This window comes from Rhea americana, unplaced genomic scaffold, assembly GCF_003343005.1.
Source record: "Rhea americana isolate MKP2758 unplaced genomic scaffold, rheAme1 scaffold_0, whole genome shotgun sequence".
In the NCBI taxonomy this organism is placed as follows: domain Eukaryota; kingdom Metazoa; phylum Chordata; class Aves; order Rheiformes; family Rheidae; genus Rhea; species Rhea americana.
In genome coordinates this window covers 1,584,380-1,601,198 of record NW_028185037.1, presented here as the reverse complement: position 1 = coordinate 1,601,198, position 16,819 = coordinate 1,584,380, and the positions used below count along the sequence as shown (strand labels likewise).

The 16,819-nt window shown below is 38.3% G+C and overlaps 1 protein-coding gene across 3 annotated transcripts in view; it reads left to right on the top strand.

Moving 5' to 3' along the window:
* The first annotated feature begins 660 nt into the window (after positions 1 to 660).
* The window catches only part of CPQ (carboxypeptidase Q), a 160,118-nt gene continuing 143,959 nt past the window's right edge, over positions 661 to 16,819 (top strand). Inside the window, exons 1-2 of one of the 3 annotated variants that reach the window (XM_085303062.1) lie at positions 661 to 883; positions 2,633 to 2,710. The gene's annotated coding sequence lies outside the window, so the exon portion shown is untranslated. Of the gene's footprint in view, positions 884 to 2,632; positions 2,711 to 11,316; positions 11,336 to 16,819 lie in introns of those variants that run through there. The other 2 variants (XM_085302892.1, XM_085302976.1) reach the window with 2 other exon arrangements.

Below are 16,819 nucleotides of genomic sequence, written 5' to 3'. Positions count from 1 at the left end.
GCCGAGGCGGGAGCGCTAGTCCGGGCCCAGCTTGTCTGACGGGGGTGGGGAGGGAAGCGGCCGCCTCGCCGCTGCGCGGGCCCGCGCGTGTGGCGCCGAGCACATGCGTCCCGCCTCGCTCTTTTTAACGGCAGTCGGGGTGGAGGGAGGGGGGATCGGCGGTAGATTGTAGTGGGCCGTAACGCTCACGGTCAGCTTAAGGTGGTGCATGTTGAGGCAGTCTCGGAGTGGTTAAAAGTAAGCGGTGTTACTGGGATAGCAGTGCCGCCGAAAGCCAGCGGAAGCAAGATCGGATGAATAAATCAAGTATTCGTTACATTTTATGGCACACTTCGTAGTGAAGAAATCCCAGCATGTAATGCGGTTTTGTGCTTCTCAGTAGGAAATTCTTGTAGCTAGTATAGATCAGATTTGTTTTGACAGGAGTTTTATTACTTCTTCAAAGGCTACTTTTTTCAGATTATGCGAATTAGAGAAGTATTCAAGAGAAAGACAGTTTATATGGTGTGTGTATATACACATACATGTGAAACGTACAAGAGATGGAAAAATGAAATATATATTAAAAAATAATACGAGTYCTGCAAGGCGAATCACGTTTTTCTAGGAAAGCATTCGCTAATGAGGAGCCCTTTGAATTGAGGAAAGTATCTGTGTATCTGGTGGTTGTGTCTTTCACAAGTTACAAGTTACTTTGAGACATACTGGAGGGAAAGTTCAAAATATAACCACTGGGTTTTTGTTTATTATTTGTTTCTTCCTTCAAACTCTGGAATTCTTGGGACCTGACCTTCCGAATTGCGGAGCAAGCACCCAGAATGCCTACTCAGTAGGGGTGGCGCGTGGTCAGCACTTGAAACCAGGTCCACGTCTTTCTTGTTTGGTAGGCCGTGTTTTTCAAAGTTTTGTTTCTCTGTGGTTTTCACTCAGTTCAAAAGGGGATGAATTTTTACTGTTTCTGGAAATTGGTCCAAATCTGCTTGCCTTTTTATATTAAAACACTGTAAGAGTGTTTTAATCTCTGTGGAAGGGGAGTAGGTGTGTGTTTTTTCTTATAAAGTAACCTTGACATGACTGTAAAACAGATTCCATGTGTGAGGATGGAAGGATTGCTTACATCTTTGTCAAGAATGTGTCTATTTTAGCTGTGAGAGGTTCCTAAATTTTAAGCTAGGATGACAAAGGTTGGCCTTGAYTTTGCTTTGGTGGTTTTTCTGCAAGGACAAAGGCCTTCCCATGCTTAACTACTGTCATTCCTTAAAAAAGCACWTTTCAATCTTATCTGATATTCCTTCTGTTAGATTCTTACCTTGAATAAAACCTGCTTCTTTCCCCAAAGAAACCCTACAAAAACAAATGAAACTTGCCATATCCCAGTAATTTCTTAAGTCTCTTGTTTCCTTGCAAGTTTTGACTCATTTCTTCAGATGTAACCACTCTAGCTTAGCTAGTATCTGTGAGCTGTATTTTGCATTCAGCATTACTGTACCCAAACTTTAGTCTTTTTGGTGAAGCCTGTACAGATACACTTGGATCGGAGCCAGTGCAGCTTTGCAGATTCATACTAAGCCTTTGTCTTACCAAATCTTGTTTCTTGACRTTTAAAATATATATAATTCTTTTGAACAGCAGAACAATAAGATACTAAATCAGATAAGAACAGATTGCAAATCTGGGTTGAGGAAGAACAACCTGGCACTGACCCTTGTAGGGAGACATCTGTCAGTGAAAGCTCATACAAATTCTTATTTGTTTTATAATATGGTTTTGCAAATGCTGCATGTATGCAATGCCAAGTCGGGAAAAGAATCAACTTCCACAGTCTCTTATTGTTTATATAATTGCACAAACTCATAATGTACATTGGATTCATTTATTTATTCCTGCTATCATACATAAAACTTTCTTATTTTAGGATTGAAAACTTTCTCTTGTAATATTTTCCTTCCTTTGTAGTTACGGGAGGATGAAGATGAAGGATTGCAGTACATCTAAGAGATAGCAGCTGCAGGGGAGAAATATTTCGCTTTAAAAAGCACTTTGTACATAGAAATATATGAAACGATTACAATCTTGAAGCTCTATAGTTCTTTCTGTTCTGCCCCGACAGGATATATTATCTGTCAAAAACTTCATTGCAGTAATTTTTCACATTTTTGTTGCCAAATGCCTGCGATAATCTCAAAACACTGAAATAAATGTAAATTCTTTTTTTCGTTTTATTCTAAGTCCCTTATTCTCACTGTGATGGCATAGTGAAATACAACTCTGATTTGTAACCTACTAAATGCCAATTACTTAAGTCAGTATTTCTGACAATCAGTGGAGAATGTGCTGTTCTTTTTTTTGTTTTAGTTTTACAATAGAAGAAAAAAGTCATGTGTTGGCTCGAGAAAAATGTTAGCGTTATTAGCCTGTAGTTTTATAAATGACACTTTGGCTGCCTTGATCTCAGCTGACTTTTTTTTTTGAGATGGAGAGAAAGGACTAAAGATCCCCCCCCCCTTTTTTTTCCTAATGCAAACCATTGAGACACCCAGCTCATCTGGATTCCTTATTTCTATTCTGGCATTATTAACACAAATATTTTTTCAAAGACTTCCAAATCTAATTAATGTATGTCTGTTTGAAGAATTTTATCCACAGTGGTTGTGAGGAAAAAAAAGTGAAAACTTCATTGGTACTGTTGCTGCCAAAGAAGGAAGTAGAAGTATTTAATGAACAGGCATTCAGATTAAAACACATCTGCAAAAAATTAAGTTCATATATTTTGACAAAAGTGTGTTTGATTTACTGTATTTTCTTTTGCAGTTACTGGTTGTGGTGTCTGATCCTTTACTGAAAATTAGCAGTAGTAAGTTTCCTGATAGAATGCTGTGTACGAAAGGGCTGAGAACACTGTTCTCCCCRTCCCAGTTCTTCTAGTTTTCATCGGTTCCACATACATTGGTATCYTGTATCTTTAATTTTTGTGTTAGTTGTTTCAGAGAAGGCACTTGACTTTCAAGTCAGGTAAGACAAGTGAGTCTAAAGTAACTGTGTTTCAAGAAGCCCTACAAAATGGTCTTGGAATATTATGCATGTGACAACAGACATTTGAGAAAGAAATGTGCTTTTCTGAGGTCTTAAAATGAAACCTGAGCTAGTAGAGTCAGGTGGGAGAGCAGCCACTTTTCTTTTTTTTTTTTTTTTTTTTTTTTTTTTTTTTTTTTTAGTTTGTGACTGTTGAAGACCAAAACATAAATTGGATTTATCAGAAACAATTTTCCCTTTTACTCTCCTCAAATTTTGAGATGAGCACTTCTGATCCTGTTGATTTCTGTTGTTCAGAATCACGGGACTTAAATTCTGGTCCTCTTGTGTGTAGTGCTCTCTTACACAAAACTTGGGTATTCTTCCATGGTAGATGCAAAAACACTTCTTGGAGTTTTTGGTTGTGGAGATTCTGTATTGCTTTGGATGTAAAAAGAATTGTAAGATGCATATTTCTTTGAAATTGATCATATACTGTGGTGGGCTATTAGTATTTTCTATTATGACAGCTAGATAAAGCAGAAGAGTACATTACTAATCTCAGATAATAGTGAGGCAAAAAATACACAGAGAAGCCAATTTCTCCCTCAGTGATGTGTTGTGAGATACCCCATAAGGAAGACAGAGAACTTGATTCTAATTACTTGTTTTGTTTGGTTGTCTTGAAACAGCTCTTAGGCAAGGAATCTCTGGAGGATGTTGGGAATATTCTGTGCTAGGCTCTGAATTATAGCCCTTGTCAGATTTGGATGCAGCTGCTGCAGAGGTTACTTAGTACCCAGGCCACTCGCCCTGCCACTTTGACAGAGGTTCTCACTGGGGCAGCTGAGGGGTCACTAAGAGCAGAGTTGTCTTCTTTTTAGGATGCATCTCTGTGCCAGTGTGACCTCACCTAATTTGAGACTGCCGTTGTCTAACCCTCATCCAGATAGTTCATCCTCCTTGTCTCCTTCGGCACTAACTTACTGGTGCTAATGCTCGTGATTAATTTCTGCAAACAAAGAACGCTTTTCACTGGATTGTTTCTCAGAACTAATTTCCTGCATGGCCATAAGAGCAAAGTTCTGGTGCAAGTGAGTGGCAATTTGGAGGGCAAAACCACAGTAGCCGTGACCTAGATGAACTTAAGCCACAACTGATCCAAACTTTCTTGTGCCATAGTCCATAGGCTATGAAAAWCACCTTCATTGATTTTAATGTGCATTTACTACTTCAGTTAGAGGCTCTGATTCATGCTTTATTTTGGGCTTGCCTATTATACCTGAAGAGAAGACTTGCAGAAAGAGTGGTAGTGAACACAAATCTGTCTTTGTCCACTCTTCAGAGTTACCAAATGAGGAGAGATGTGCTTTTCCCTTGCAAGCGGTGCTACCCAAGTCAGCTGATACATGGGAGACAGACTTGCCAGATACCTTGCGCTGCAGTGTGGTCTGGGGTACAGCACAACCATGATTATCAAAAAGAATAAGTATACTTGAGTACAGCACATTCAGTATGGGTAGCTCAGTTAGGGCTTTTGGATTGCTGTCTGATTTTGGACTGCTCCTGAACCCCTGGGTACCTCTGGTTTGAACTGGCAGGGGGGTGAACATTTCCAGAAAACTGAGAGGTTGTAGTGCTGCAAGGAACTTGGCATGAGTCACGCTTCCTGCAGTAACAAGTTTAAGGCTGGATGAGCTGGGGCTGTTGATATTTGGGTTTGGGTCTGGGTTGTTCTAGCAAATCTGGTGATGATAGAGGAGAAGGTAGTCAGGCTGGAAGAAATTTAGAGTGCGGGGGCAGCATATGCAAACTGGCCAAACATCTCTTAGAGTTTGCTACACTCATAGGAGGTGAAAATAGTGTCTTCAGCCTTGCATCTAAATTTCACTGAGACAGTGAATTGTGTTGTTTCATKGGAAAAAGATACGCAGTCACAATAATACAGTTATTTTTCTGTGATTAYGTGTGGCTGTCGGTGAGCTGAAAATATGTTTAAGCAAGTCTTTTTCCCTAGAGGGAAAGATATTTCCYGGTGATGTTTCTTCTGTTAGCAGTCCTCTCTCTACTCAAAGTCAGTCTGATTTTTTTTTGGCCCAAAATATTGGTACCAACTAATGCTACTGACACAGAAGCATTTGTATCAATATTGTATTTTTAAGTGAGCTTGACTTTATGCTTGCTTTAGTCTCAGAACTCAGTACAAAGAAAATGCTGATAGTTTTTTTTTCACCCCATGTTCTCTCATTTGRTGTTATTTGGGCTTGTATCTTTTGTGAAGATTGCTTTATAGCTTAAGCTTCTAGATTGAAAGAAGTTGATGCCTATTTTAAGCTCTTTGATGGGTGTAAGGAGGAGCTATTGTTATCACTAGTGATGTATCGTACGTATTCTTGGATCCAGATCATATGGCAAGTTTTATTTAAAGTAGAAGGATCAAAAAATCATACAAAGTGAATCCTGTTTTGCTGACCTTGAAGTTAAGTCAGGAGATAATCCAAGAATTAAAAACTATTTAGTCTATGGTCTGTGTGTCTGTGAAGTATATTTGACGTTAGTATACTCATTTATTTTTTAAACCAGTGTCATTTTCTCATGATTGTGGTGTAGTCCTCTATCAATGCGATATATACTAGACTTTTGTCAGACCCCCTATCATGTCTCTAGGGCTTACCAAAGTCAGAGCACTTACCTTTGTGGGGAGTAATATTCAAATGGGCATTTCATTTTCTAATTAMTTTTTCCTTTCACATGCTACTTTACCTCCTTTAGCTTTTCCTCAATCYAGTGCTGGGAGACAAGGTACTTTTCTGTTTCTACTTTTCTCAGTGCATTGGTATTAAAATTAAATRTAATCAGAAGCCTATTTTCTGAAAATCCAGAACACCCAATAAAATAGCATGSAAACAAGAATGGGAGCATGGGAAAGTTCTTTTGAAGAATGTTATATAAAAATAACTGTTGTGAGTTTATGGGTGTGTGAACTGCATGTAAAACAGATGCACCCTGGATAAATAATAATAACTTGAGTGGGCATCTGCCTAATATAACCTCCCAGATTTATCAAAATGAAATGAGCTGCCTAAAATCTCCTGTCCCTACAAACAAAGGGCATAAGACAGATGAAGTCAGCTAATACCAGCCTTATTCCTGGAAAACATTTTCATCTGTGGTGAGGTACAGCTGGACTGCTAACTTGCAAGCRTCACTGCAACTGCGGATCGTAGTCTGTGCAAGCTCAGCTGCTCTCCTGGAAGCAGAAAGTGACTGTCTTGTAGTAGAAGGCCTTCATCTAAGAATTAAATGGGAACRGAAACTTAAGAAATGCAGGCTTCTTGCTGACCTTGCCTGCCCTCCAGATGTTCRTATCTTTGTACTCTGCAAGTGGGGCTGTGGTAAACATGGGGTAAGGAGTGCAGGGTTAGCATTGCTAGCAGATCTGTACCAGTAGCTAACTGGAAAGTTGCTCTTGTCAGAGAGTGGAAGTAATATATTATTTATTGCCCAAAGCATTGTGTATGTCCTGGCCTATCTTCTAAATATTTTTGAAGAAGAGCATTCTGAGGAGTGACCTGAGTATGAAAATCAGAGAAGTGCAGGCAAAAGTGAATCCTGAAGAGGAAGACAAGGAGCAGTTGTAATTTTATGTGAATGCTACTCTGATCAGATGCCCCTGCTTGCAAACTAGTGTGMGTGATAAAATCAAAACCACAATTTATGTATTTGATCTTCCACTATCATTAAAATTTGGAATTGCATTTTAGTTCATGAAGACACTGACATTTACATCATCTGGATTCCCTGAAAGAGGCAGAGGTGCGTTGTATCTTCACACTGGTAACGCCAAATGTTACAGCACTGCCTTACTCATGCTGTGGATAAAGCCCTCTGAATTTTATGCAGTGTATCACATGTAGAAATAAGTGATTTTGAAAATCACCGTTCATTAGTGGCTAAATCATAGTAAAGTAYGCTGAGTGGGTTGATTCTGCAAGCTTTTGTCTCCTAAGTGATTGCTCTTGTGACTAGAAACACTTAAAGGTGGCATTACCACAGCTGTGCTTGTAGAGGGATGCTTAACAGGTGGGATAGAAGCCAGAGGTGTCTTAATGCACTCCCATTGGGAGCCTGGCCCAGTTTGATAACATTGTCCTAATAGCTATTTAAAGAGGAGTTAGCTTCACTTTTTGATATGTTTCAGACTACTTTATATTTCCTTTGAAAAATTGGTGTTTTAGGCATGACTATTCCAGCAGACCCAGAAATAGTCTCTGGGTGTCATGTGCCGTAGCAGGAAGGATTRATAGGGTGAGCAGTTTGGGGGCTGAAGTAGAGCTGTGGGCTCTACTGGGCTCATGGCCGGGGTGCTCCAGAGATGGCCTGGCAGCTCCTGCTGCTTGGGCAGGCATCCGGTCATGCCCCTGGTGCCGTGTGCCCACGTGTGAGTGGGCTTTATCAGAGACGGCAACAGTTTGGAAACTTCCCTTGGAGCCTTGGCCTTGTGCCGGCAGAGCTGCATGGCAGTGTTTAAGGCCAAGGGAGAAACTTGTGGTTATTTTGTCTCCTCCTTTACTTTCATGGCCTAATGTCATCTTGGTGATGGCATTGGTCAGGTGTAATGTCGGATTCCTGTCGGTGCAAAGACAGAGAGGTGTTTTAACATACACTTGCAGAGAGAGGACTGATCATATTCTGTCCTTATGAGTGCTGCAGATGCTGTAGGACATGTTCCAGAAAATGACATATAAATATACAAACCTAGTCAGCTTAAGTTTGCCAAAGTCGCTATCTTCCCTTGACATGACACTCAAGTACAGCATCTGCTTTTGTATTGTCACATTCAAGACCCTGTTAAGCATCTGGATGAAACAAATGGCACCATGCATAGTTTGGCACCTAGAAAAAAGAACCTGTGAGGATTTTAAAGGATGAATCTCCATTTCACAACAATTGTGAAACAATAATTGTGTTGAGAAGAGATTGCTTCATACTTCGTTAAACTAGCTTCCTTCTCATAAATATTTTTGCTGTTTTGGAAAGCTGTCTTTGTTGTAGCTGTTGATATATTTTGGCAGTTTTACTTCTTTCATTTATTCTAAAGCTGCTGTTGGTATTTTTGTGTGTATGCTGTGTGGTATCTCTGCAGGAATATATGAGGCATTTATTTTTGCTTGGACAGTTATTTGTATTAACAACATTATCTAAAATGTGATGTATTTCTCTCTCGTCTCGCTCTCCGTTCTCTGTTCTCCTTTCTCCTTTCTCTTCATTTCTGTAGATTTCCTGAGGAGAATCTGAGAAACACCTGGTTCTGGAAATTGATGACTTCAAACTTTTTGAAAAGTCTTATGACAGAATGTTGGTCAGGGTAGTGGCTAATACAGACACACCTGAAATCTGTATTATATTTTACTTTAGCTTTATAGGCAATTCCCTATGTAAGAATCTTACTAAACAGAAAATGCAGTATGTAATATGTAATACCATTAGTCCAGTGTTATTGTACTCAATTCAATATTTTGATTTGAGCACATGAATGAGATTTCAACATAAAAATTGCTAATACAACTACTTTTTCTGGAAATGGTTTCTTTTTTTGTGTACTGAGAAATAAGCAGTCCTCTGAAAGATGTTTAGACTCTTGATTTCACTACGAACATCTGCTCAAGTTTATGCTGTCACTTCTTGGCTACTTCAGAGAAATATGTCCTGTTTTTCAGCCTTCTGCTTAGAGTAGAGATTCATCCAAACATATTAAAAAAATTGCTGTTTGTTCTGGTTTTACTTTTTGATTTTGAGCAATGTGATCGTCTCTTTCCCATTGGAAAAGCAAAGGACTATAGGGTACTGTAGCTGGAAATAACAAGGTGTATGTTTGAGAAATAAGTGTCCAAAAGGAACTTTACGTTACGCACTGGTGTGCTTTTGCATGAAAATTTTATACATCTGGGCTTCCCTGCACCTATTCTCTTCTTCCATTCTTACATTTTGTCTACAGAGAAGTCCATATTTATCTAAGATTTGCTAACCTATAGCAGCTCAGTGTAAGCCATTTCACAGATCACCTGTGCGATGAATCTTTGTTGTCACTGCATAAGAATTTTGGACAGAAATGTGCCAGCTGTGATAGTGTGTGAACAAAAATAAATCGAGAACAGATGTTTTCAGATTTTTATTAGCAGCATACCAGATGCAGTAATTGTTTACATTTAGAACTATTTTCTAGCCTCTATAAAAAAAWTGAATGCATCTTTAAATAATCACTTTTGAAAATAGAATTGCATGACTTAAAAAATTAGGAATTGTCTTAGCCAGACTCATTGGTGTCAGCATTTGTCATCATCCTTTCTATACAATTAGCATGTTTATTCATAGTGTGTTCTTTGGAGTTTATTTTATTTTTGTTTTTTTTTTTCACTTTGATTTCCACTGGCTTTCTGTGATACTGCTGTTTGCCTCACTGCAGCAAGCCTTTAATTGGCACCTCTTGTTAGTGTCAGCAGAAAGGAGTTGATCATAGTCATGCTAACTRGAATGTCTTTCATAGAATATCTTGGAGGTTCTTGGTCTCTTCGCCTCCAATCATTTTTCTGTTTTGTCTATAAATAGTTGCAAAGTCCTAATGACATGCTTGCTTGTCTTAGTGTATTTGTGAAGTGGGTACCACTGTGGACCTTAGTCTTAGCTGGATTTGCTGGATGCTACTGAAATATAAAAAGATTATTAAAATGATAGAAGTCATCTGCAATGACTGACTTCTTTTGTCCAGCAAACTATTTGATGACTCTTGTCTCTTAAATGGCAATTAAAATTAATTTACAATTAAATCCAGAACCAGAACCTATCCATGCATAGTAGCCATAGCGATCAGAGTAGACAAATGTCTGCTGCATGGTTGAACGTATTCTGTGTTGGGGAGTAGCTTTGGTTAAGAAATGGTCTTGGAGTGGTCCTCAACATCAGAATGAGGTCTGGTTTTGTGCACTTATTTCTTAAAATTAGCTAAAACCCAGGTTTCTGTCAAGCTGTTTGAGTAAAAATATATTTGTCCCATTGCATTCTGTTCGTTCATTCTTTCCATTTAAACTTTTRAAGCTTTCTTTTGTTTGTATGTTATACTGTCTGCTGTGCAGTCCACTGTGGCATGGTGGCCCCAGTTGTACGTTTCCACTGAGTTGTGGCAATTTTATTTGTGTTTTTATCTTGAATGCAGTCTGATATTTGAATGCCAGTATTATGTCCTGCTGAACATGAAAAAATCATAGACGACATAAGAAGTACTATAGCACATTGAAATGAGTATCCTTTCCCTCCCTTAATATGAGTAAGGAAGTGTGTGCATCGTAACATCCTTTTNTTTTTTTTTTGTCAAATATAATGAGAAATTCTTGATGCTGTGACCTTTTTGAGTATTTTTACTTTTTCTGGTGACTGAAAAGAAAGACCTCAAGAAAAAACTAATTAAGTGATGCAGATGTTCTGAAAACAGTGATAATCTGTACAATTTAAGCTGTAAATTTTATTAAATAAAACCTCTCGAGTATCTCATATTTGGCAGTATATCCATTAACTTAATTTGGAGTTGTGGTGCTAACTATATCTGTAAGWTGAGGATGTAAGTGTGTGGAGCAAAGTAGCTGAAGTGACAGAATACTTCTGAAAAATTTGGCTTTGCTTTTTTGGGTGTCTTTTTCTTCAGAACATTTAATAATATGCATAACTTTTAACTTACAAACAAAATTTTCATTTTGATTCGGTATGCTTTCTAGGTGTGTGGCTCTAGAGGAATGTTGTTCATGCTATATATTTGAAAGCTAAGAATTTAAGAGTTTATAATTTGAGTGGTTTATGGTGTGTACAGGTGAGATTATCAGCTCACTTAACTTTTAGTAGGGCCATAAGGGTCACATCACCAGAAAATTTGGTCTGTTGCTATTCATTACCCAATTAGTAACTCAGGTTACCTGTTTTGGTACTTCATTTTGGCGAAAAAAAACATCCTTCGGGTTTTCTGTGTTCACTGTTATTTGGAGCACCGTAAAGCATCCATGTGCTGTGGAGGACTGAACAGCCTTTTGCTGGAAGGCTGCTTGGAGGAGCTCCGAGACGTGCCTTCGTGTGCCGGATACTTGGTGACTGTTTTTGGCTCTCATAATTTCACAGGGGTTTCGGGCTGACTTGTGACAGTGACAGCCCTGTACTGACGGTTGTTAAAGCAGCTTAATTTGCTTCCCTTACAGCTTCCGCCTATCAACTTTAGGAGCATATGTCACATTGGTCGGTTACTCAGAAGATTGTACCTTCTATTTTTAGCTTTATCCAGGTATGAGGGAAGATTTTATTCTTTGGCTAAATGTGATCTGTTAGTCTTTTAATAAGAATTTAGAAAAAAAATATTTGGCATCAGGATTGCAGGAATAATWTAAGTGTAAATCCAGGACATAAAATGTCTTGTTGAAGATGTTTTAAAAAAGAAACTTAGTTTAGGGTAATAGGTGTTTCAGTATTGGACCATATGTGCTAATTTTCTCCTTTGTGCCCCTGAATTTGTTTCTCTCCTTTAGTCATTTCATTTTTTTTATAGCCTAATTCATCTTTTCAGACAAGAAAATATAAAAGAAGTTGTGAGAGAAGTTTTCTGCACTTACATTGTCCCAGCAAAACAGAGGTTTTTTTTCTCCGGTAGGAAAGGCTGAAGGAATAATAGGCAGTTTTGAGAGTTTATATCTAAACTAAATGTGAATTTCATGAAAAGACACAAGATACATGTCTATCCCAAGGCCTTTTACAACTAAGAAATGTTCTCTAAATTGAGAGCTCACTACTTTTTGGTCTTAGAATGAGTGTGTGAATATATCTGTTTTTTCATAAACCAATTCCTTCTGTGTCTGAGTGCAACCTCTCTCTTGTTTTTTACACTTGAAGAATAATTATAGACTTGAGGGAAATGTCACCTGAAGTTGAGCATCAAAATACCAGAGAAAATGATTGCATCCTTAATCTCTTGTATTTTGATTTAATCATCTAAAATCATCCCCCTTTCCCCCAGTTGTCTTTTAAGGCCAGCAGCTGGCATCAGCTATRTACTTTGGCATCCGTTGTAATATGAACATCATTGTGTACTTCTGTGTTATTGTTTMTTAACTGTCTGTCTTTCATTGAATGTTTCTGTTCTATTCAGTTATTCTCATCTAAAATTCCCACTGAATTCCTGTCTTTTGCCTCTGATCTGAAACGATAATGTACTCCCTTYTGAGAACTGTTTGTATTTTGAATGCTCATTAAGAATAATTTCAGCTGCTATGTGGTCTAAGCATTGTTATGTGGTAATCTCCCTTTTTATTTTTTTTCTATTTTGGCCGTTACTGCTTCTTATTGAAGTTGCAGACTGGTTCTTTCTGTAGCTTTTGCTGATACAGAACTTTGCACATGGGTTATGGTGTGATTCTTCAGGCTTACTATCATCCATTTTAGCAACAGCTACAGAGTAAGATTTTATCAAGGTATCCTATTAATATTCTGAGGCTTGCAGATGAAAGAGTTGAGCACAATTGCTTTTATTCTTTTCTTTCAGTGTTAAGCTATAGTACTTCCACCATACGAAGTATAAATAGGGTGTAAACTATCTTTTYTCAAATGAGGAGCCACATTTGCCATGTATTTGAGCATTTTTGGACTTTCCCTCTTCTAATTCTTAGTTCTTTTAAACATTTGACTCTTATTGTGTCYGTATAAGTTGATATCGGTACCTACATTTTACATATCTTTTCAAAGATTTCAGGACAGATCTTGAGTTGTAGTAAATCCAGATAGTTCCTTCAAAGTTGGTAAATGTAGAACAGCTTCTAGATTTGGTGTTTTCTTTGGAGTTTTAGGCTTATTGGTCCATGTATGGTTAGACTTCGTATTGTATTCAAATTCTTGTATTCATAATTTGTTGTATTCTTCCTTTCTTTAGCTTTAGATATGAAAAAAATAGTGTTAGGAACTCTGTAACATAAGTCATAACTTTGACTGTATGTGTTCACAGAGCCCAAATATTTTAACTCATTTGTAAATGAAACATCCTCCCAGATAAGAAATCTTCACAACTCTGGACGAGCAATCTTCGAGAAACGTCTGCTTTCCTGCTTCACTTTTTAAGATTAAGAAGAGTTTTTATTGCTTTATCTTTCTAAGTGGTGGAAGAACCGTGTAACTTTATTTTTAGGCAGAAATCTCCTCCTCATTTTGCAAGTCCACCTGACCTTCCAGCCATCCTATTCTACAGCTGTCACAGTAAACTTTCTTTCAGATGCTATTAAATGTATCAGACATCACTCTGCATCAAGTGAGTTTGTTACCCTGGGGCTTTTCAGTCTGTTCTAATACCATCAAAAAACACTGTATGATTTCAAGGTTTCCTACATTCCTTGGAGGAAAATCAAATGGTACATGGTTAGGAAACTGATGGATACTCACAGATTTAGCAGCTCTTTAGCAATTAAGTGGTTGTTATCTTGAATCTATTGTTTTCTTTCCTCATTTCCCATAACCATGACTCTTGTGAACTGTCTGTGTCCCTTTGTCTGTGTTTTCAACTGGGATTTTGGGAAAACTTTGCCACACTGGAGCAAAAGAGTTGCTCTAGCTTTGTTTATCTTATTTTTGTTGCCTCTGCCCCTGCTTTCAGTTATGTTGATTGCTGATCTGTGTTCTGAACTGAGGTTTTTTAATGCTTTCTCTTGCTCAGAATATTAAGATACTTTTTGCTGTAATGATGTTAATGGTGGTAATGGGAGTTATGTTGTTCCAGATCAGATGTTGTTTAGTACAGGAACACCATAAAAGAKTAAGATACCTATGATCTTCCTCTGGAATCAAAGACAGTAGCTGACTACAGACAAATGGATCATACAATAAACAGAAACATCCTTAAAGTAGCTGTTATTTATTGTTAAGTACATCTTCTTAGGATGCTGTCTCACTACCAAGCAAAGCATTTTGCTGAGCATTTCATTCTCTAACAGCACTCATTGAGTTGGAGAAGACTTACTTCTTGTCTTCACTTTCTCTTTTTGTTATATATGCCACTAAAATTTCTCCCCTATTTTTTTGAATTCTTTAAACTTCTGTTTATATGTTCTGTTCATAGTCTGAAGATTTTCATTATCAACATATCCCCAGTTTCTCAGCATTTCCAACTGCCTTTTCTTTTGCTAGGCGTTTTCAGGAAAAAAAATCTCTCCTCTGTGGGCTATATTCAGACCACATGCTTCCTTCTGTATATGGACCCGGGTAGTGACTTACCTGGGTGCCTACTGTCCACTCCACCTGAATCTAAAAMACTGATGTTTTTTACATTACTGCCTTTTCCCTTTATCTTCATTGTGGACCACAGAGTTCCTGTGGTTCCTAAACGTAGGCTTGTACTCTGGAAAGCTAGGAGCCTGGTTAGAAAAGTTAAAAGCCTTTTAAGTTGGCGGTGGTTAAGGAGCAGTGGTGGATCCCACTTTTTGCTTAGTACCACAGTGATTAGAAGTTCCTTTGAAAAAGTGAGAGATGGCACTTGTAGGTTTTACATGGTCTTGAAAGCTTCACCTTCTAGGAGAATACCCTAAAAATGAGGCTACAGGCAAGGTTGGAGTGGGACCATTCTTTGACCTTCCCATGCGTGCAAGATTTACTGAGTTAGAGAGAGAAAAGAAAACAGGGAGCTTAACTSTAGCTTGCTAATGAGCATCCTTCTTTGGCAGGGAAAGGGGAGTCCTGGGTKCTTCCTTCTACTTTAGAAAGTGCTTGCAGATTTTGTACTAAAGAGTTATGGAATCAGATGCATTAATAAGGCAAGGAGAAATAAATATACTTTCTGAAAGGGTCTTTTCTTTCTGTTTCCTTTTTGCAATCTGTACTCTGAACTTTTTTTGAAAACATTAAATAATAATTAAATGTATTGAACAATCATGGCTGGCCTGTTAATTTTTGAGCTTGATTGGCACAATGATACTCATTTGCTAAATCTGACTGGTGAGATGTGCAAGGATCAGTACTCTTGTTTTCCCAGCTGATTCACTGGGATGACAAACTTAATGTTGCAGAAACTGAGACAACAGATTTGCTATGCTCTTGCTGAATTAGGAGTGGAGCGATTCTTGTATTGCAGTCCAAGAAAGTGTGATATTAYTTTACCTAGCAGGGAAATATTCCTAAATGCTGCTAGCTACTGACCAGATTGTGCTGAACTCCTCAAGGAAGGCACAATAAATCCTGTTCCCATTCTTGTGCCCTTGCTCAAGGTTTGAATCCAGTTACGCTGCTCTTACAGGGTGGTGGCAGGTAGTTAGTGAAACACTSTCTGTGATGGAAGTCTATTACGTCCAGAAAAACTGTGGAAATGTGTCTGTTCTCATCGTTCAGTGGGAAATTCCTGGAAGAAGTGTGACTCTTAAATGCAACTTCTCTCGGGCAGCCTTTGGAGTGAGACTGCTGCTGGTTTTGAATGAGCCCAGGAAAAACAAAGGAAGCATTTCTTAGTTAAGGGGAATGTGATATCTGTGGTTTAATTTCTCCATTGAAAAAAATGTAGTAAGTTGGTTGCTGGGGGCTATTTGAGGTTGTAAATGTTAATTAAAAAATCCCCTTGTGTTTTCTGTATAACTCCTCTTAAGTGCATCAGCTTTGTTAGGTAGATTTTGCAACTCTTAAAGAAAAGCCCAGACCTCTTGGGCTTGGGACTAACTCTTCGAAATGCTTGTCTTACTCTACTTGGCAAGAATTTATCTTATGAGAGAAATCARATTAGCTCAGTTCCTTGTTTGTGGATGATAACCCTGGCAAAAATCAGGGAAAGAACATGGGCATCCTGAGAAAATTATTGATGCCTCTAGCATAGGGCATCTAGGAGCACGTAACTAACTGGTCCAGAGGAAAGGAACATGAGGAGCTTAGTAATGAAAACACACCAACACTTTCTGTGTAATATAAACAAAAATAGTCTGTAACAATATCTTTACAAATCTCTCTCAGTGACTTGACAGAACATCGAGTCTTCTCCTTCCTGATCAAGTACAACTTTTGCCCTGTCTATATCACAGAGAGAGAGGAAACCTGTGTAACGGATACTTTCATTCACACATGAAATCACAGAAGATTTTGAGGAGGGAGAAGACAGCACTTYCCTGTGAAGAATTTGTTACTACCTTAAATTTAAGAGCCACTTGAGTGGGTTAAGGAGAATAACTTAATATTTATATATTGCAAAAGCTGGTGTTTAACTTACTSTCTGTAGAAAGGTCTAGAAAAGCTGGTAGTTTGTGCTGATATCCTTTGACCTATGCTTGGTGTTTCAGAGAAGTTTCGATGTGACATTTTGTTGTTTCTGGTGAGTTAGAAAGACTTTAATCCCATTCTCTCTTTCTGCGTCTTAATTCTGCAGCACAGGCACTTATTGAACCAGCTGGCATTTCGGGTGGCRTCTTATGAATGCGTGCCTCACGGGTCTTCCCCCACTTTTGGAGCTGATCAGGCAGCTCTCACAAAAATGTGGGGTTGCCTCTTACCTTTCCATTGATGAATCCATGYTCCTAAACTATGCAGTTTCCTGACGTTCTAGAAGTTAAGCTCGCAATTTATGTTTCTTATAGTAACATATAGGAGTGATAAACATTTACATTCTTAGTACCAGTTCCACTGTTTGCTGAGGCTGATRATTCAGCTCCTTCTAGCATGCCTGAGGGCCAAATCTTTGTCTTTTGTCTACTTGGCCACAAAAAATATGAGTGCTTTATGTATTCTTCCTTACCAGGGACTAAGTATGATCCAGAGAAAC